This window comes from Telmatherina bonti (genome assembly GCF_933228915.1).
Source record: "Telmatherina bonti genome assembly, chromosome: 2".
NCBI lineage: Eukaryota > Metazoa > Chordata > Actinopteri > Atheriniformes > Telmatherinidae > Telmatherina > Telmatherina bonti.
In genome coordinates, this window is record NC_136620.1 from 18,424,966 (window position 1) to 18,446,519 (window position 21,554).

The following is a 21,554-nucleotide window of genomic DNA, read 5'->3' on the forward strand; positions in this document are numbered from 1 at the left end:
TTGTTTGGTGCATTCACATTTCCCCAAACAAAGCTGACTTTCCGAGCAAATAGATTAGGATTCGAATCAAAAAGGCTGATGTGAACGTGCCATAAAAAGTCAAGAAACATTAAATAAACATTGTATTTTGCCCCTATTTTAAATTTCTTTAGAAACACTCAAATAAAGTGTGCTCTGAAACTAAAGGCAATCCCCAGCTTACCTGTTTGTCTTCAGGAAGTAAAATTGTGAATTATATCTTTATTAAATGTAACTAGGTTCTGCAAAGATAAAAGTAGGCAGGTAATCTTTGAACAATATTTATTTGTTACTGGAAGCCTCCTGTAACCTATAAGGTCACTTTGGCTATAGACCAACAGCTGGCTGTGGGACAGTAATGTTTGCTCTTCACTGCAATATATTGTCACTGTTGAGCCTTACTTGGCTGAAGCGCTTTGTACTTAAGAGGTATTAGTGAGAGGGAGAGCTTTTAAGACTTTGCAGCCACACACGAGACCTGTGGGCAGCTGGTCGTCTGCAGGGCTGATGGAGCTGATTGGATGGCAGGAACTAGGAAGTCCTGGCTTTGGTAGGAGTTGGGTCATGGGTAGGCAGTAGGCCAGGCTGGGATATGAAAAGAGGAAGGTCAGAGCGAGCTGAGGAAGTGGTTGACTACAAGACTAACTGACATGGAAGGAAAAGTTAAAGTTGGAGATACAGTACAACCAGCTGCACCAGAGTTTGTCATGGCGATAGATCTGTATTGGTAGAATACAATATTAGATAGAGTAGAAAAGATGCAAAAATGCTGTGTAAATTAATGAAATATGAATTAGTTTTTTTTCTTTTTTATTTACACACGTTTTTGTATGCATGTGCCACCCCATCTCATGCGATGTAGCTCAGCGATGACAGTTGGTGGCCCATGTTGCAGGGCAGTGACGGTGTTAATCGCTACATCTCAGGCAGTTGGCTTACGGCTGTTGACTCTAAGCATCAAGTTGCCGTCTGTTCACTGTCACTGCGTGTCACTGTCAGCTGCTGAAGCACTGAAAGGAAATCTGCTAGTGAATTTCAAATCAACGCATCCTTGACTGAAAGACAAATCAACTAAAAAAAAAAGTGACAGAGTTATGATTAAGTCAGATCACTTGGTGCACTTGAAAGGAGAGAATTTTCAGCTAGAGACCTGGTCGCAATAGAAAAAGAGAAATTAAAGTGCAGAAAAATATATTTATGTCCAATCAGTCTGGTTGCTCAGTTGAATTCATACTGATCAGGCAGTAATAGTGACTGATACAAAGGATTATCCCAGTATTGCAAGAGACCATCCCAGATGGTAACAAAAGTTTGGCTCAAATACAACCCAAATGTGCTTTTTTGCTTTGCCTAAATTTGGCCTTAACTTACAGTGTTGACTAAAGGTCAGTGCAGCTGCCACAAGGAAATTGCCATCAGGAAGTCTTCCTGTATTAGAACAACTGTTGGCCCATAAAACACTTGCTATAATCCACATTCAGCCCAGAAACTTACATTTGGACCACATGTGGACCATAAGAGACTTGATGTAAAAGCCAGGCTGGCAACTGACATCTGGCCCACTTCTGGTACACACAACACTTACGAATGCTGTAACTGAGTCCTAAGTTTCAAAAACAGCCAGGAACTGTGCCAACATGTCTGCTATCTGGGACCTTTAGGTTACTTCATGGATCAGCTGCTTTATAACTAATCCAAGCAATTACACTTAAGCAACAGACTTCCTGTGGCTGTAGAAACATCAGAAACTGTATTTTCCATGGAATAAGTTGTTCTTTCACCAGAATGAAAAGAGCACTTCAGATAAAATTTAAGTCAAACATCTTCAGTGTGTTTTCAGTGCAGCTTGAGGAGGATGAAAAACTGTCAATACTGCAAATAAAGGAGTTTCTGTACAAATTTAAAGCTGAAGTACACTAAATTAATTTAAAATAATAATAATAATAAAAAACAGGTATAGTTTGTGATTTGTGCAAATGCAGGTTAAGAGTGCCAACACCACAGCAAGTGATACCTAAAGATAGTTTATGATTAAACTGTCAGCTCATATAAGGAGTGTTCACAGGACACATAGTTCTTTGTAACAGGATTTCCTTGAGCAGATTGTACTAAAGGTTAACTTTTACTGATCTCAACTTCAGAAAAGTTAAACGGAAACAAGAAATTCTCTTTGCTGAAGCTAATTAACTAACCTCTTCAAAACCTCTTCAGTTATTATTTATCTTGAGAGAGGAGGCGTCTTGCTTTATGTCTGAAATCCTTCAAGTTCATTCTTCTCCACCACTCAGCCAGTCAAAGGCCATCCCTTGTGCTAACTGCTTCAGAGGCGATTGAATGTAGCAGGGCCTGTTCTCCAGGGCTGGCTCCAGTTTTTGAACAATAGTGGTCACTGTGTGTGTTAGTAAGTGACACTCTGGGTGGTCCACAGCTCTACCACACTTTGGGATTGTTGGGTCAAATTAAGCACAGTCAGTTCTTGTTTTGGTGTATAGAGCAAATCCTTAACCTTCACTAACATTTACAGAGATCTGAAAACCTGTCTATGGAACCATTTTAAAGGAGGGTTATTTCACCTTGGAGATGGCAAAACATGAGATGTGGAAGATGTAACACTGAAAGAGGAGACAGAAACCCTGAAGCAGGCCAAATATACAATGGACATCTCTAACAGAAATTTTGACATATTTTGTTGTCAGATCATATGTTTGATTCTCAATTCTGCAACTAAGTATGCTCAATTCATTTTCCAAATTCATGCTTAGCACAGCCTCTTCACCCCTTACATCGGGACACACTGATACCTCCTCTGCCACCCCTATAGCCTGTCTATGTCCTGCCGTCAGGTGAAAAAGCAACCGGAGAGACTGAACTGCAACAAGGCTCCAAGTGGAGAATGAAAACCTGCTCACGAAAATTATGCCAAATTCTATAGAAGCGTACCTCTTGCTGTCAGAAGAAAGCTTCTGTGCTGTGGCTAACAACCTGCTCTGTTGCAGGTTCTAAAAACTCTCATCTATCCACTCTCACCATTTCTCTTGACACTCTACACCTCAGGCTTCCAATGCAACTCTGAGCTCCGTCATCTGAAGAAAGACTCTGATGACTCTACAGTTGTAGGTATATTAGTGCTGGAAGCTAAGAAAACTGGTCAGTTTGTAGAATGGTGCAGAAAATATGACCTTTTCTTAAACACAACTAGAACAAAAGAGATAATTATGGATTATAGTAGAATACGATGGAGCAAAGCACTGTTTACATCTTGAAGATGAGGTGGAGGTGAGGGAGGGCTACAAACACGCAACATGGAGGGGAGACAGCAGGCTCTACTTTCAAGATAAAGCTTGGATCCATAGATATTTACAATATCATACAATAAACTGGATGCTTTTAACATGAAAATAATGTAACTTGTGTGCCATAGTCTTCACATTCATCACATCTAAATCCCAGTGCATATTTAGGTAGTTTTGACCCACTACCCTCATCAAATGACCAATAGATGATGTCTTGTGGAGGACAGTGTTCCATCCCTGAGCAGAGGTCCAAAAACCTTTTCATTCATCACATAACTCAACAAACAGTTGACTGTGTAGAATAATACACTGCCTGGCCCAAAGAAAGTAGTTGCCATCTGGATTTAACTAAGCAAATATGGATAAGCCTCCTGTTGAATGATTACTGCATGGATGATTATCTTTCAGCTGGAAACAAGTTATTTAAGTCCAACTGATGCAATGAGCAGCTTCTTATTTCTTGAACAACCATGTGGAAAGATGTCAGTCTGCTCAAAGAGTGTTAAGTCACTGGCACTCATCTAGCAGAAAAAACATCCAAGAAAATAGTAGAAACTGCTCCAACTGAGTTTTTAACAGTTATACACATTAAAAACTTCTTCCAGGAAGAAATGTGACTGGAAAATATCCTGATTGATTTTGATTAGTGATCGCTGAAATGTTTGATGAAATGATATTTAAACAAAAACACCAGTAGAACTCATGTGGTCCTGATTTACCATGTTCTAGAGTAAAGGTATGAAGAGAGGCAGATGACGTGATGCAGCCATCATGCCTCGTATTTCCTGTACAAGTCTGTGGATGAAGTAATATGGAGTTGCTGCAGTTGCTAAGGTCTAGGTTTAGGTCTCGTTTCTGGTCTAGGTTCTGCAACACTATGAGCCTGAAGAATAAGGTCAGCTGATACCTTATTCGATGTCTTTTTTCCCCTGATGGTACAGCCATTTTCCAAGATGATAATACCAGGATTCATTGGACTCAGATTGTGAAAGAGGGGTTTAGGAAGCATAGGACATCATTTTCATTCGTGGATTTGTTGCCACAGAGTCCAGACCTTAACCACATAGAGAATCTCTGGGATGTGCCAGAGAAGGTTTTGCACAATGGTCAGACTCTGCCATCATCAATACAAGATCTTGATGAAAAATCAATGTAAAACTGCACTGCAAAAACTCAGCCTTAAAAAACAAGAAAAAATATACAAAAATTAGGTAAATGTTGCTTAAAATAAGATAAATTATCTGCCAACAGAACAAGAAAATTTGACAAACAAGTAAAAATACTCTTAAAACAAGATGTATTCTCTGGCATAAAAACTAAGAATTTATCTTACCTTTTAAAAATAAGCATATGTGTACTCAATTTGAGATTTTTAATCTTACTTAGATTTCAGTTTTTGCAGTGTGGATGGATATAAATGTTGTGACATTGCAGAATCCCACTAAAACAATGCCCCACTGAATGAAAACTAAACAAAATATTAAAGTATGTGACCTTTTATTTATTTATAGTTTGGCTATGTAGGTTATTTCATATTTTAAATAAATGTTATACTAATAATCAAACTGACAGTGGCCATGAATTTATTTTCCTAATCTGAGATCATTACCATAAATCCTTTATTCTGGTGAATGTGTTTTAATGCAACTTTCTTTTATACCAGGCATCATTTTATAGAACATGGCTGGAGAAAGTGTTGGGTGTTGTTTCTTCTGAGTTAGCACATTATTTATGCATGGAACATGACTGATCTCCAGTGTGTCTGAGTGAACAGCAAACAAAAAACAGGGACCACAAAATGAAATAATATTTCACTTGGGGGGAAAAAACAGCCAACAGAGTGGGCTGACTGCCCACTACAGAAGGTTCATATTACTCTTTTACTAACTGCTTGCTCAGATCTTGATAGCTTTAAAGAAAAAGAGGTTGTAGGGAAATCTATAAAACTCAGCCAGAAACAACCAACTGTCAAATAAATCATTTGACTTCACAAACACAACTTTTCAAGCCAAATAGAGTGGTGAGGAGGAAGCCTGAATGGGGATAAAAGTGGAGAAGGAAGAGGAGGAAAAGTTCATTCATATTCATACTAAACAGACTCCCCTAAGAGTTGGCACACAAAACTGTGGACTAATTGCAACATTGATACGGAACATGAAATACAGCTTTTCTGCCATCACTACTTTTAAATGTACTAATTCTCTTTTATTACTGATGCAGAGTTGAATGTGGAGAGACAGCTGAAACGGAGGCCTGCTGATTTTTCTTTTGAAGAAATGAATGCCTTACAGAGAGAAATGGATTTAAAGCTACTTTACTTGCCTCTGTTTTGATTGAAGTCATACAACAGTCAGGTCATGGTGAATATAATTAAAATATTGCACTGTTTGATATGTATGATAATACTTTTTCAAATAGACTTGCTGGATATGTTACTAGGTACGCTTCAAAATCCAGCTGTTAGTTTATAAAGCACTGAATAGTTTAGTTCAGAATGGTTTGTTTTGAACAAGCCAGATGTCTCAGTTCATCAAGGGTCAAATCTACTTTCTACACTTTTCTTGGCACACTTTGATCCCCTTAGTGCCAAATGAGCATAGTATAACAACCACATTCTACCTGAGTATTGTTGCTGACCAGGTCTATCCCTTTTCACCTTATGATGGCTACTTCTAGCAGGATAATGTGCTCTGTCACAAAGCTCAAATCATCTCCAAGTGCTTTCTTGAACATGACAATAACTTCAGTGTACTCCAAGGGCCTCCAGATTTACCAGATCTCAATCCAACAGAGCAACTTTGGGATGTGGTGGAACAGGAGATCCTCTTCATGGTTTGGCAGCCGACAAGCCCCTGAGCCACTGCTTTTTTAGTTTATTAGCCTTTTTGCTCATTATGGTTGGATATTTATATCAACTGCACAAACCTAGCTGATATGAACTCATAAAAGAATTGATTTATTTAGTTGTTTGTGGAATTGGCCCAAAGTCCTGTACCTAAAACAGCACAAACCCACATGTTTTTAAGGGATCATGTTTAGAGGTGATAAAAGTTTAGCCTTTTTCATATCCTATAGCTGTAATCCACTTTCTTCTACTTTGCCCAAAGGCCCTGGGTCCAAAGGCCAGGACACAGTGTATAGCACTGATCTTGTGCAAAGCACGCTGTAGCAAAAACAGCTACCCTGTGTTTTAGAAGTCATACACCTGTGGCTAAAAGGCACACAGTGTGATGTGTGTCAAAGGGTCAGTAAAAATAAAACAACACATTTTGCTCATGGAAAAATGTGATAATCCATATTTGAAAGAAGACTGATCTTTACAAGTTTTAATTCAACTTTGTTTAAATTTATCCATCACCTTTCAAACCTGCACACAGATGAAGATGCTTCTCACAGTAGCCATTTCATACATGCAGTACATACCACGATCAAAAATAAATAAACAAAGAAAGACAGAAAGAAAGCGAGAAAGAGAAATCTGACTGTAAGACAAAGAACGCTGGGAGAAAATTTCTGAAAAATTTAATGTCATCAGTAAAACAATTCAAACAGTGGATGAAGTAAAAAGATGGCATAAAGAAATTAGTAAGCGAACAAAATAAATAGCCTACTGGCATATAAAACAGGTGGGGATGTAGAGTGTATGCAGTTACCTTAAAAAAAGTTAGAAAACATGAATAAAGATGATAGTCTATTGTTTTTAATGTACACCTAATTTAATTTTTTACTGAGAATTTCATAAATTGACGCACCTACAAGCCAGGTGTTTAAAAAAAAAAACACCAGCTCGCAATATGAAAAGTAGAAAACTGTTTTTCAAAATAAAAGAATCATGCACTGACCTAAGATATTTTACCACAATGCTGATTATGCTTTTGGCATCACAGACACACTGCACAATAAGTGAATGTGTGTTCTTTAATTTCTGCACAAATGCTCAATGTCTGCAGGGGGGATAAGCTGCACAAAAAAAGCCTTGTTTGTTCTCATTTAATGACTGCAAATTGTATAAAAACCTAATAACTGTTACCATCCGGCAACTCATGGCATTTAGAACCTGGACAGCACATCTGAAAACTGGGATTAGTGGATCCAAACCTGAACAAGCAATATGTTCTGATTACTGTTTCCTCATTCATCCTAAAAATATTCTGACAAAAATGTGTTCTTTGTATTTCTCCTGGCTACATTTTGATGTCTTCCTGTTGCCAGAAAAACTGCAGCAATGTGTGCAAAATTATGTCCAGACTGTTAACACATCATTTTGAAACATTTTTAATATATTGCAGTTTCTATGAACATTTTTGCTTTCAGGTTTGATAGATAACATTGTGGGTACTGAATAAAATTATTCACATTTTCTCCTCCCAACAAACACAGAAAAGTGTGTGAACGCCTCATATTGCGTATTCATTGTGACAGATGTACTAACTGGATTGAGAAGCTCTATTTTGCAACTTTGAAAGGTGCAACTCTCTGGGCACGCTGTTGGTCAATCAATTTGTACTTTTTTGTGTGTGGTGAGTTTGCACATGTTTTAGTACATGCGAACCTTTAGTTAATCTGTCCCTTGGTTGATCTGGAAAACCAGATTTAAAAAAGAACCTGTTTTTTCATAAATTGCCAACATAATGGATTCATATGTGGGAAATATACCATTAGACTGGCTCAACTTCCATCCGTATTCAAGCTCTATGCAAGTTTAACTTCTGTGGTTTAAAAACTGTAATGGCAGCTCAATTACAGGGGCCTCTGCACTTCACACAACAACCAGCAAATCATCAACAAAACAATCACATAATTGCCCTTATCCTGCTTGCTATGCTTGGATCTGGGAGGTCATTACACATGCTGCTTCGGGGCCTCTTTCCTTTCCCAACATTTACCACATTCCTCCCATTCTTCAGTCTTACTTGCAAGTGAACGTTCCAGACCGATGGTATGATATTTGTGTGCCTGTGTCGGTTTGCATGTGGTACTAAAACAGCTGCTGCAGAGTGACAGGTCCTGCCTGAACTTGTATGTCTCGACTCATTTCCTTACATGCATTGGGTGTCTTTTAGAGGAAAACATTATTGTGTTGTTAAGGAGGAAGAGAAGGGGCCACATGGAGCTGGGATGACGGGATGATGTTTAGACACAATCAGCTGCTTTCGCCTAGCCCTTTGTATTATCTTTATGTTGTCATTAAAGAAATCTATTTTGGCTGAAGTGCTGATAAAGAACTACAAATGTTGGAGATTTCAGATAAACTGATATTATCAGTAAAAACTCGGAGACAGTTCTCATTGTGATGCTTCCTCATTTAAGAAAAAATAAAAGTTTTCACATTTTTTGATCTGTTTTTAATGGCAGTCAAAGTAAACCTGAAACATTTCTATTATTATTATTTAACTTTGTTAACATAAATGCAGTTCTTAATTCTCTCCCAAAATTATTAGAATTACCTTTTTTTTTTTTTTTTTTTTTTTTAACCTATAATATTAGTATTACCAGTCTTTCTGGCATTAAGGATACCAAATGATGAACCAACAGGTCGGTCCAGGAGTGCATACTCCGTCATTTCTTTGTAGTGCGTGCAGAGTGATGTTTTGCATCTTTTTGTTGCAAAATGCATGGATGACCCTTAGAAAAAAAAGAGCCTCAATAACATCTAACATAGGCTGCTTTAAAATATTTTTCTAATAGTGTACATTGCTGCTGCCATAGAAGCTCCACAACATCACAGAGTTTTTGGACTCACTACTGATGATGGACTCACTACAACTTCAGAACAAATTTAGCACACAGGCATATCTTACCATGTATTTAGTGTGTAGTGGTCCATCCCAGATTCTTCAGAGCCCAGAAAACTTTATGTCGTCTCATAACATAACTACACATTTTCACAGAAATGGTGGCTCGTGTACTATCACACATTGATAAATTATGGATCTTAGTGAAGGGCTGTCTGTGGGAATCTGAGATTACTGGTGCCAAGCTTTAGTTGTCAGTCTTGCCTTTTATATACTGTATGTCCTTGATGATACGAGGGATAGATATAATAAACTTTATGATTATAAAATATCCAAAAATATTCAAATCTCACATAATCTGTGTTTGATGAAGTCTTGATGAACTAATGCTTGACATAAGTTTGAAGAGTAAATTCAACATATTCTCGTCCTTTTTCCACAATTACTCAGCCTGTTAAAAATACTACATTTGTACTAAATATTGATTTCAATCATCTCATTGCAACATTTAAGAATGTGTTGCAGGACAGAAATAAAAAAAATATATGGATGCATATTTGCAATTAAAAGTAATCTTGTGAGAATGAAAAGGTAAATATGTTGGATTCACTTTAATAACATTTAATTAAAACTCAGGTTATGTATAGCTGATGTAAGGGTCATTCCATTATAAATGTTATAAATCTTCTGCTAAAACCATGTTTTATTCCCAACTGAACATATACAAAATATTAAGTGTTGAAACTGAGACATTATATCATGCCATGGATCTAAAAGAAAAGTTCAGATATAAACAACAAAGGGCTGGAAAACTGATTGGGACAAATACAAAAACAAGTCAAGACAAGGCAACTAACTAGTTTAATTGACAATCAGTAACATGACTGGGTAAAAAAAGAGTATTTCAGTGAGGCAGGGTGACCCAGACGATAAACTGGACCAAGGTCAACCAATCTGGAGCAAGGTCTGACTGAAGAATGTGGAAAAGTTTCAGATAAAAGACTGAAGATTCCACCTTCACCAGAAGATGAAGAGAATTCAGAGCTACCTGATTCCACCACATTCTTGTTCCATTCCTCTGCTAACACCTCAGCAACTGGTCTCCTCTCTTCCCTGACATGTAGAGACATTGTTAAAGGAGGACGGCATGCTCCACATTGGTAAATATTGATTTCAACATTTCTGAGATGTGACGTTGCCTTCAATTTCAAAGTTAGCTAACACATTTGGAGTTGGCCTCATTATTAGTATTTTTCATACAATCCTTTTTTCTGTTGATGAGAGATTTATTCTTTAAAAAATGCAAGTGCAAAGAAATGATGGACTTTGCTTTGGATTCATATGTCCTTCTTCAGATGTACAAACAGGAAGTCATTAAACCACTAACATGTAATCATGTTGAGTATGTCAAGAGTCACTGGGAGGATGTCTGGGTGCTCTTGGGATTTAAATGACATGCTTTTTTAACAGAACTGTTCCTGTGTTTGTGTTTTTCCAAATGTTTTTCAGGAAGGACTCAGACAAATTCAATTATTTTGCACTGGTCAGATGCTGCCGAGCATTTCTCCACCCGCATGTTTGTATGATGGGCTGTATCACAGTTGCACAGTTCCTCTTTGTGCTGCCTCAGGATGGAAAAATTTAACACACTCCAACAGTTTTGCTCTAATATGACAGAATCTGCTGTTATGTCTCTGGTAATAATCAAATATCCGTTCTTCTTGTGTGCGAGACCTAGTTTGTAAAATATCGGAAAAACTAGACAACAATGTGCAAAAAAATAATGTAGAATTTGTGTTTGTAGAAAGTTAAAAAGGAACATTTCACAGAAAACCGAAGACACATTGTTAAATAAAGACGAGTTAAAGGAGATAGCATGAGAACACGATGCTCTTGCAGCTTGCCTGTATGTATCTATTCTACTTTTCATCTCTTATGACAGAAGTCTATCAGGAAGGGAGAAGCTTTTGATGTAAACATGTAGAAATCCCTCTGTCCTTGGACTGCTAAAGTAACAGTTTAACTTCAAGTCTGATAGAATTTATACCTCTTCTATCTTCCTGTTCTTGACCACAGATATTCTGGCTCCATTTATAGTTACTGACCCAGCTAAGCTGGTACTTATTTTCTGTTATGATGTCCCCTAACTCCAAATCAGTCAAGGATGACAGACCCTCTCCCCACGTGCGGGTCTAAGGATGATTTCTCCCTCTTAAGATTGAATTTATTTCTCCCTGCTGTTACTGAGTAACGCTTGAGTGAAATTTAGTAGATGCTCCTCCATGTAAATTACTTTCAGGGTGCATTTACACCAGGATGGTCCAGGGGACTCAGTTTAGTTGGGTGGGCAATGCAAGTATGCATGCATCTCAGGTTACTGGTTTGTCTTCACTCAGAACCAAACTGCTTGGACAGTGCCAGTCATTTACAATAGCCGCTTATTGCCCAAAAGTTCACTGACAAATATGAAAAGAAGCAGAAAAAAAACAAGAAAATCTGTCTTATCGATAGGCTGGAACCAAAAACTGAAATCTCTCTGCCATTGCTTTCACACAATGTGAACCACACCAGGATTTAACCAAGATTCCTGGTTTTCTCATGTTTCTTAAACCAGGTCTTCAGGACCCCCCATACGGCATGCTTTAGATGATTATTACATTTTTTTGTTGTAGGCTACCAGTCAACTAAAACGAGCAGCCTGGTCCAGTATATCCGCCTACTGTCTGACTTAAGTCTATAAATTGACTTTCCTGCTTTGCATACATCCTGATGGCCAGCTTTCCTATTAAACAACCTGGTTGATCTCTGACCCCTGAGGAGTCAAACTGTACATGTAAATATTTTGAGCAACTTTTCTATCAGTTAGTTCAAGCTGGTATTTAAACACCACTCTGAGATCATCCAGCCTGAGAAACTCTATGGCTTCTAATATGAGTGTGTGCAGGTCCAATGAGTCTTGTTTTGACTGTGTTCTGAGTCCACTTACTGACTTTTTGTACTGTTTCTCTGCAGCTGTGTAAGATTAAAACCCATCAGGTCAAGTCCCAGTGGCCCAACATGGAATGTCTGCAGGAGTAAACAGTGGTCCATGCTTTACAGAACCTTTTTGGGTCTATTTACTGTCATCATTACATGCAACATTGTTTTCCCTCTAACTTTGGTCTAGGCAGTCTCAAATCTACTTCATCTTGCTCTGTCTCTCTTTAGTTTTGTCTTCCTCATTCTTTCTTTTGAAATATAGTCACAAAATAAATGCACATTGTGAAACTCTCTCCATCCCTCCCCTCGCTCAGCGTTTCCTGTTTTCGTCATGCCTGTGCTTGTGTGTTTGCAGCAGGTCTGTTTGTTTGCAGACCGGCTCTCTAAGGACGGCGTTCTGTGTGACGCTTCCTGTTTTCACTTCACCACAGCATTTGAAAGTTCAGGGCAACAGGAATTTCTGTCCACTTCCATTTGCTGAAAAGCGCTTTGATTCTTCCACAACCTGCTTGTGGAGCAGCAAAGGCTCCAGTGCTACCTTCCTCAAGCAGTGAAGCTCTTTAACTTTTGGTCATCGATGGCCCTAACCAAATGGACAAAATGTCAACATATTCTCAGCTAAGTTTCATGTTTACCGGCTGACAGCATTCTTGGAAGGTTAAAAACATACTAATGATGTTACATAACTCAAGAGGACGATTATTCATATTCAACTTTCTATCTGTGTTGTACAATAACACTTACTGACAGCAGCAGTAGACCGTCCTATGTGCCCATGCTGGTCGGTTTGTTTACTGTTAGATCATAGTCAGTATTATGGGTTAGCATTATCTAGGGGTTTGGATTCAACTGTGTCAACTGTATTAAAAGAGTGTCACAATGGTGACATGATGTTAAAAGGTATCATGGAACTAGTCTGTATATTATATAAAAAGGTATGGAGGATTGTGTAACCAGGAGCTACCCTTTCACTTGACTGAAGAATGTTAATAACAGGACTTTGTCAGGGCCTTAAAGGTGCAGTGTATAACATAATCAAAGGTCAATGACAGAAAAGGTTTGATACATCATTAAAAATTAGTTTTTCATTGGTATCCTATCCCTTTAGTCTTTTAGTGAAATAATTGTTCTGTTTGTATTTTCTTAAAATAAGCAATTTATATTGCAGTGTGTTCACATACATGGCAGGTGCCATATTGGTGCTAATATTTTTACTATGTTTTCTCTGAATGGACATACAACTCTGTGTGGGATGTCAGAACTATTTTACCATTAGAACTGCACTACTGACTTTGTTCGATATGGTGCCAGAGCAGTGTTTGGGTTACGTGGGTTAGAGTTAGTGTTCTTGTCATTTGACATTGATTTGGAGAAATAACCATCATTTTAGTTCAGTTCAACATGGCCAAGAAGAGGAATCATCAAAAGTCAAAAAGCTTCTTGCTAAGCAAAAACAAAGTTGACAGTTAAAACAACACACAATATGGCAGGAACAAAAACAAAAGGACCCTACTCAACTGAAGTAAAGTAATTTGTAAACCTTTAATGAAGCAGTTACTGAATTCTGCTACATTTGAGTTCAGCAAAAGGTTCACAAGTCACTTTTTCCAATAATATGTTCAGTAGTGCTTCTGGAAAGAACTGGGAAAATTTTTCTTCAGCACCCCTTACCAGCGATTAATTCAGCATCCATTTTGCATCCTGCCTGTATACTCTGAGGCTTCTTCAGTAACTAAAGGTCAGACACTGACTTGATTTTATGTTTTGTGGTTTCTTCTTTCTCTCTTATCCTCTTTCTCTGATTATGTACCCCTCCATTTCCTTGATGGTGCATCTTTAACATGGCTAATGTATTGATATCCAGTTACTAGCATGTGATGGGGTGTGTGAAGCAAAAGTTATAACATTTACCGTGTAGCCGCAAGGTGCTACAGGGTCATGACAGCTCAAGGAGTGCATGTTATTGATGTTGATGGTGTTGATGTGCCATAAAAAAAAACTTAGAAACATATTTTTAAGGTCAGGAAGTTCCATTGTGCTATTTTAAAATCACTGACAAGTAAACTTGGTCATTTTTATCATCACTACTATTGGAAAAGCCAAAAACAACACAAACATAAGGTATTTCCTATGATGCCGCATGAAACTCAGTCATGCTTTCTTCAGTTTTGCTCCCACTCTTCATTTAATTTCCATTTGCATTAACCCTGACTGTGTCTCAAACACCCTGAAGTTGAGCTGTGGTTCATTTCAGTATTGTAAAAATAAAGATGGTACACTGTTCTCCACAGAACAGCCTCTGGACAATATAACAGGCCAAATCTTTAGGAAAACACACACCCCCCACACTCACACAAAGATCCAGAAGCAAGCCAGCATTGAAGCGATGCAGAGCAAAGACAAAGTGATGGAGGTGATAACACTGGAGCCACCATTGTCTTCACAGAGCTAGGAACAGGGCGTGTGTGCCTGCGTGTGTGTCTGTGGTTGTCACGAAACAGCTCTGCAGAACCTCCCTTGAAATTGAATTGTGTGCATGTGTGCGGCTTTTTCACAATTCATTCAGCTGACAGATTTTGAACACTGATTATGGCTAATTGTGAGTTCACAATAAAACACGACAGATGTCCTTTGCGGCAGTGGAAATCTGTGAGACAAGATGTGCTCCCACTTATCTGTTGCTCTGCATATGTCAGTGTGTAGCTGCATATTACAACCACTGCACCCCAGAGATGAATTGTCCCAGGCTTCACATGCTGCTCACCTGCGAGTGTGTTGCTCAGATATCCTTGTGAAGATAGAATCCACATGATAAGAGAAGGAACCATGTGCTTGTTATCTGGTAGCAAAAGTCTGGAGGCTCCTCCTGTTTAGTCTCAGCTAATCTGATGCTCTGAAGTAAGAAGACTTCTAGGAATCCCTTTTTTATCACTGTCCTTGTCTTTATGCACAACTTTTGGAAAACAATTCATATTACAGTCCTGGCGACAATGGTATTTCAGCTGATGACGAGTCCTTAGAAGAAGCTTTGTTGACAAATATGCCATGTTACCATGACTACTGAAATGCTAATAGAAGCAACGATAAAGGAAATGCAACAGGATGTGAAGATGTGTCATGTCATGTTGCATGCAGGGATTGGTGCACCATCTTATAAGGAATGTTTTTCTGTTCCTTTTTCTTAAAACAAACATTGTTGCCTGGTTATCCTTAAAATGGTCACGCTAAAACCAATTATGAAGCTACCAATGAAAATTGCAAATAATGGAAAAAGCAAATAGGAAAATGAAGCTGTATCTTTATAAAGTTTTAGGTTTTGGTGGCCTTTATTGAAAAAAATAACTTGTTTAACTGGGAAGGAGGCAGGAGAAAGGGTGGCATGACTTGAACCCAAATGATTGTGTCAATGATTGTCAAACTGTAAATATATAGCTGAGTTGGTGTCATTGTCATTGTACAGTGTCATTACCTTGTTAGTACTAGATTTGACCCTTTTGCCTTCAAAACTGTCATAAACAGTTCCTCAGAGATTTTGCTCCATATTGACATGATGGCATATCGCGGTTGCTGAAGATTTGTCGGCTGCACTATGAAGAGAATCTCCTGTTCCACCACGTATCAAAACTGCTCTTTTGGATTGAGATCTGGTGACTGACTGGTGATTGAATAAAGTGAATTCACTGTCATGTTGAAAGAAGCAGGAGATAAGTCAAATTTTGTGACATGGTGCATTTAAGGGGCCCAAAGTGTGTCAAGAAAATCCTCCCATACTATTGCACCACCAGCAATAGCTTGAACTTTTGAGACAAGGCAGGGATAGACCCATGTTTTTATGATGTTCCCACCAAATTTGGATCTGTCTGTTGCAAATGAAATAGAGACTCATCAGACCAGGCAACATTTTTCCATCTTCTGTTGTCCAGTTTTGGTGAGTATGTATGAATTGTAGCCTCTGTTTCCTGTTCTTAGCTGACAAGAGTGCTGTGGCTCCAACTACTTAAAGGTTGGATTGGTTGTGTGTTCAGAGAAGTTTTTCTGTATTAGGTTGGAACCAGTGCGTATTCAAGTTCCTGTTGCATTTCCATCATATCCAGCCAATCTGCCCATTGCCCTCTGACCACTGGATAGTTTGTCCTTTTCTAGACCATTCTCTGTAAACTCTACAGATGGTTGTGTATTGTGATTGTACCTAGTTTTTTTAAATACTCAGACCAGTCCGTCTGGCACCAACAACTATACCAAGTTGTATATTGTCATTGGTTACTCAGTTTGAACTTCAACTAGTTGTCTTGACCATGTAAACTTGTTTACATTTTGTGGTGGACAAACTTAACTAAACAACCTCAAACTGATCTTCTCTTGACAAGTTGTTGAAGGAGATTTACTCTGACAATGCCATTGAGAAACTAACTGAAATGTTTGTTATCTGGATTAAATAATAGAAACAGTGGTGAGTTAATGTAATCTTGATGCATGTGTAATAATCTTGTACATCATAAGTAGATGTTTTTTTCCCAAGCAGATGTGAAAGCCCTCATAAAGTGTGTTGGATCTAAGATCAAAGAAATAAACCCATTTGCTTGGCTCTACTCCTGAAGAAGGTTTTATAAAAAACCAGCGCAGACGTTTTACTTGGGAATCAGGGATTTTATTCCGTTTGCTTTTGCTTTTCTTTTGTCCATTTAGTTCATCATAACTCTTAACACTTAGTTCCTTCTTCAACCACAAACGCAGACATCCTGTGCCTCATGTGCTAAATTTAGCATTTTTAAGCGCAATGATGTATGTAGACAATCTCTCATTGTCTGCCTCTGAGTTGCTCTCAGACAAGAAATGCCATGATAAGCCATATTCACTTCCTGTGTATTGTGTCTTGTGCACCATCATCAAGCACACCCACACACCCACACACACACACACACACACACACACACACATACACTCACACAAACAAGTCTAGCTTCAGACCTTATTAGTGCACGTTGAGTCTTTGTTTGTGGATATAGGATTTCCCTGTCTGAGATGAGCCGCCGGAGGCAAAAAAAGACAAAAAAAACAAAGAGGATGAGATTAGCTGTTGAAAGAAGAGAGAAGGTGGAGCCAGAATGGTGGGTCTTGGTGGGGAAGAGAAAAGAGATGAGTCTTACCAAGACTTCTTATTTAAAATTTGAGAAGATGAAAAATTTCATCTGTATATACGACCACAAGATTAACAACACCTCAATAGCACATAAAAGAACATGGTACACAGTACGTAATGTTGGACTAGTTATCTATAGTGCAGTCATCGCTGCACTTGAGGCCACTGGATCCATTCACAAATGAAAACATGTTTATATCTGGAAGATTTTGGGCCATTGACTCCCACATTATTTCACAACTATGCTTGGCATTTGAAGTCATATCATGCCCATCTTTTCCACCAGATGTTAGTATTTTCTACACATTGTTCCTTTAAATTATGGCTAGACATTACCACTGGTGTGTCCAAAGTCAGTCCCCGAGAGCCGCTGTCCTGCAAGTTTTCGACATATTCTTGTTTCAACACACCTGACTCAAATTACATAGATCTAACAGTCTATGAAGTTTTGCATGATGAATCATTAATCTAAGTCAAATGTGTCTGAGCAGGGATACATGGAAAACCTACAAGATTGTTTGCCTTCGAGGACCAGAGCTGGACACATGCATAGTCTGCATACCGTTTTGTTTTTAGCCATGTGCCATCATCATCATCTAAATTATTTTTTTGCTTACTAATTGTGACACGGTGCTTGATCACAGTAGACCACCAGGTTATCTTTACCCAGGGATTTTATTTCAATTAGATTAAATCAATTTTCATGTTTCATTGGTGATATAGTCATAAAGGAGCTTACCCACCAACAAAAAGCTTGGCTACAGAGCTAAACCATTTCCAGGCCTGGACCAGTTTGACCACATGTTTCTACTACTGATCCCTGCAAATGTGAACATCAGGAGGACTGCTCTTTACAGCACAAAGACTGTGAAAATGTGACCTGGAAGTGTAGCTCAGAAGCTGCAGGACTGTTTCAACACAGGTGGCAGGTCCCCACTGCTATTCCTGTGGTACACTAAGACTTGCACATACGTTGTCACAATTGACAAACGTATCGGTCTACCAAACCCAGAAGCCCTGGATGATTAAACAGCTGTTTTGGGAGAGAAACACTGCTTTCAGGTTTGGCAACGTCTTTCGAAGTCCACCTTTAAAAAATGACTTTGGCTTGTTTTTCTGTAAAGTCTGTTGGAAATATTGTCAGTCGCGGGTTGCAGGTTTTTGGACTTGTTTTCTTAAGTGTCTTATTTGGGCTTGTCCTGCTTCCTTTATAGAGCCTTCCTTATTCTTGCATAACTGTGTCCACTATGAGGCAAGAACCCATGGCTGCAGATCAGGAGACCAGACACAAGTTGTTTTGTTTTTCAGCAACTACTGTCCACAGCCGTGTCCTTGATTACCGCACCCGTCCAAACAACCCTACTCACACACATGCACACATATCTTCACCTGACAGGGTGACTCAAAGGCATTACGAAAATTTTGTTTTGTGTAAAGTGTGAAACATGTCCTGACCATGCAGCAAGCTGGCACAAAAATAAATAAATAAATATATAAAAAAATAAATTAATAAAATCTCATTAATAAAACTTGGTTTGAAAGTCTCAGCAACTTCTGGACCAGTTTGACCACATAGGTTTTACTATAAGTCTTTTAGAGATAAGCCACACACACACACACACACACACACACACACACACACACACACACACATATATATATATATATATATATATATATATATATATATACACACATATATTTATATACATATATATATATATATATATGTATATTTATACATACATACATACATACATATATATATATATATATATATATATATATATATATATATATATATATATATATATATACACATATATTTATATACATATATATATATATGTATATATATATACATACACATATATATATATATATATATATATATATATATATATATATATATATATATATATATATATATATATATATATACACACATATATATATATATACATTTATATACAGATATATATATAAAACACCTGAACAGCAATCACAGCAGGCAAGTGTAGCAGGGTGTTCAGTAATTTAATGACAGGATCATTGCTGGTGCTGCTCAATGTGTCAGAGGCGCCAAACCTGCTCTTTGCCTGGATTAACAGTTTTTTGTGAGACTGCAGACAAAGGGTGAGGGTGGACCCCACACATCCACAGCCCTCATTCTCAGCACTGCCTCCCAGCAGGACTAGAGTGTCCACTGTGTACCTTTTACATCTACGACTGCACTGCCTCCCATCACAACCGCTCCATCATCAAATTTGCTGATGTTACCACCGAGGTGGGTCTCAACTATGGAGGAGATTAATCCACCTAGAGACAACAATGTAGAGCAGATTATGGTGTTGTGCAGGCAGAACTTGCCCCTTCATACAGCAAAATCTAGAGTTAGTGGTGGACTTCACAAGGAAGAAAACGTTACACCACTCATTATTGGCAGGGACTGAATAGAGATGAATCAGTCCTGTGTCACTGAGTAAACTTGCCCCATAAAGCTAACGTTGCTGCACAACACAACACATCTAACTTGGTATAACAATGACTTTAGACTCGAGATCTCTTATCAGATTTACCATGTGAAGCAGCTGAACTTCTTAAAAACAGTCATTTTCAGCTCTCTCTGGAACAACATCACTCATGACAATCTACCAAAAAGTGTGTGTGGGGGTCTCAAAACTAGTTTTTTCCATTAGCAAAGTTACCTTATTTCATTCAGCAAGTTTGGTTGGTTGACACTGAATCTCATAGCTGACCGATCATACGTTAGATCAGGGTTAGAAATGCCATTCATCCATCAATCCATCCATCCATCCATTTTCTGCCGATTTATCGGAGGTCGGGTCGCAGGGGAAGCAGCAAAGCAGGGAAGCCCAGACTTCCCACTCCCCAACCACATTTGCCAACTCTGCGGGGGGGATCCCAAGGCGTTGCCAGGCCAGCCGAGAGAAGTGATCCCTCCAGTGTGTCCTGGGTCTTCCTCGGGGTCTCCTCCAAGAGGGACGTGCCCGGAAAACCTCACCAGGGAGGCGTCCAGTAGGCCCGAGCCACCTCAACAGGTTCCTCTCGATGCAGAGGAGCAGCGGCTCTACTCTGTGCCCCTCCCGGGTGACTGAGCTTCTCATACAAGATCTCAGATTAGAAATGCCGATCTAATTAGCATACACTGGAGAAAAAGTTCAAATGTGGAGAAGTAGGGAAACGAATATGTGTGCATTAGGAAATGTGAAAAGGTAAAAAATAAATATATAAATAAATTAAGGAGGAAATAAAATTGCTAGTTCTGGAATTAAGAAAATTAATACGATAAAAAAAAATGTGTAAATAAAATATATTGCATAAATAAGTGTAAAGTGTATAGACAATAAATAGCTGTGGAAATAAATATAAATATAATAATAAAAATTAAGTAGATAAAAAATTTATTAATAAATGGATGAACAAATCAAAAATTAAGAAAAGACACAAGTATTTATTTACTTATTTCCTCATATGTATATTTACTTATTTCTGATTGGCAGATTTGGCCCTCCATATCTTTGAACTTTTCAAAATAAAACAGATCCATAACTTTTGATTGTTTAGTCTCCCCTAGATGTGTAGTTCTGTTCTTCTGGTATCAACAGCCAGGCAGACCTTTCAGTAAACACTGTGACCCTTTACTGCAGCCACACACACTGCTGTAAAGGGTCTTTCAAAAATCTTTTATTTCTTGTTCCATTCTTACTGAGACGACTTTCTTTCCACCAAAACTTTTACAAACACATTCTTGATAATGACCTGAAAAGCAAGTTTAAAAGGCTTTACGTGTTTGTAGGTTATTGGACTCGCCCCATCTCCAAGAGTCAAGTCAAAAATAAAGATTTTTGGCATATTTCATGTGTTACGTGCTCAGATGCAAGATTGCATTATAGAGGCAAAGAGAAGAGGGGAGTTCAATGTAAGCAAAGGATGAAAGAGGAAGGAAAAGAGGGGGGCCAAGGACAAAACAAGGCAGGCAGACATGGAAGAATAGGGTGAGCAGCAGGGACTGAGGAGGAGGTGGGTGAGGGTGCTGAAAGAGACCAGAATTCATTTGAAGGTGAATAGAAACAGCTTGGTTTCTTTCAGAAGGACTTCTGTCATGCCAGAGGTGGGGGGGATGGGATGCCTTAGGGGCCAAAGGCCAGTATTGTTGCTGGAGCCACTGCACACTTCGTATGCTAACAAAACTGCAGAGGAACTGGCGACACAGTTTAGAAACACAGCTGGTTCCTACAATGTGTTGAAATGATTTCCAACTTTATGCAAATTCGTGAAAAGATGTCAAGAAAAGTGATTTGTGAACATTTTGTTGATCTGAAATTGAACTAGGCAATCACTGAAAACTTTGTGAAACATTTTTCT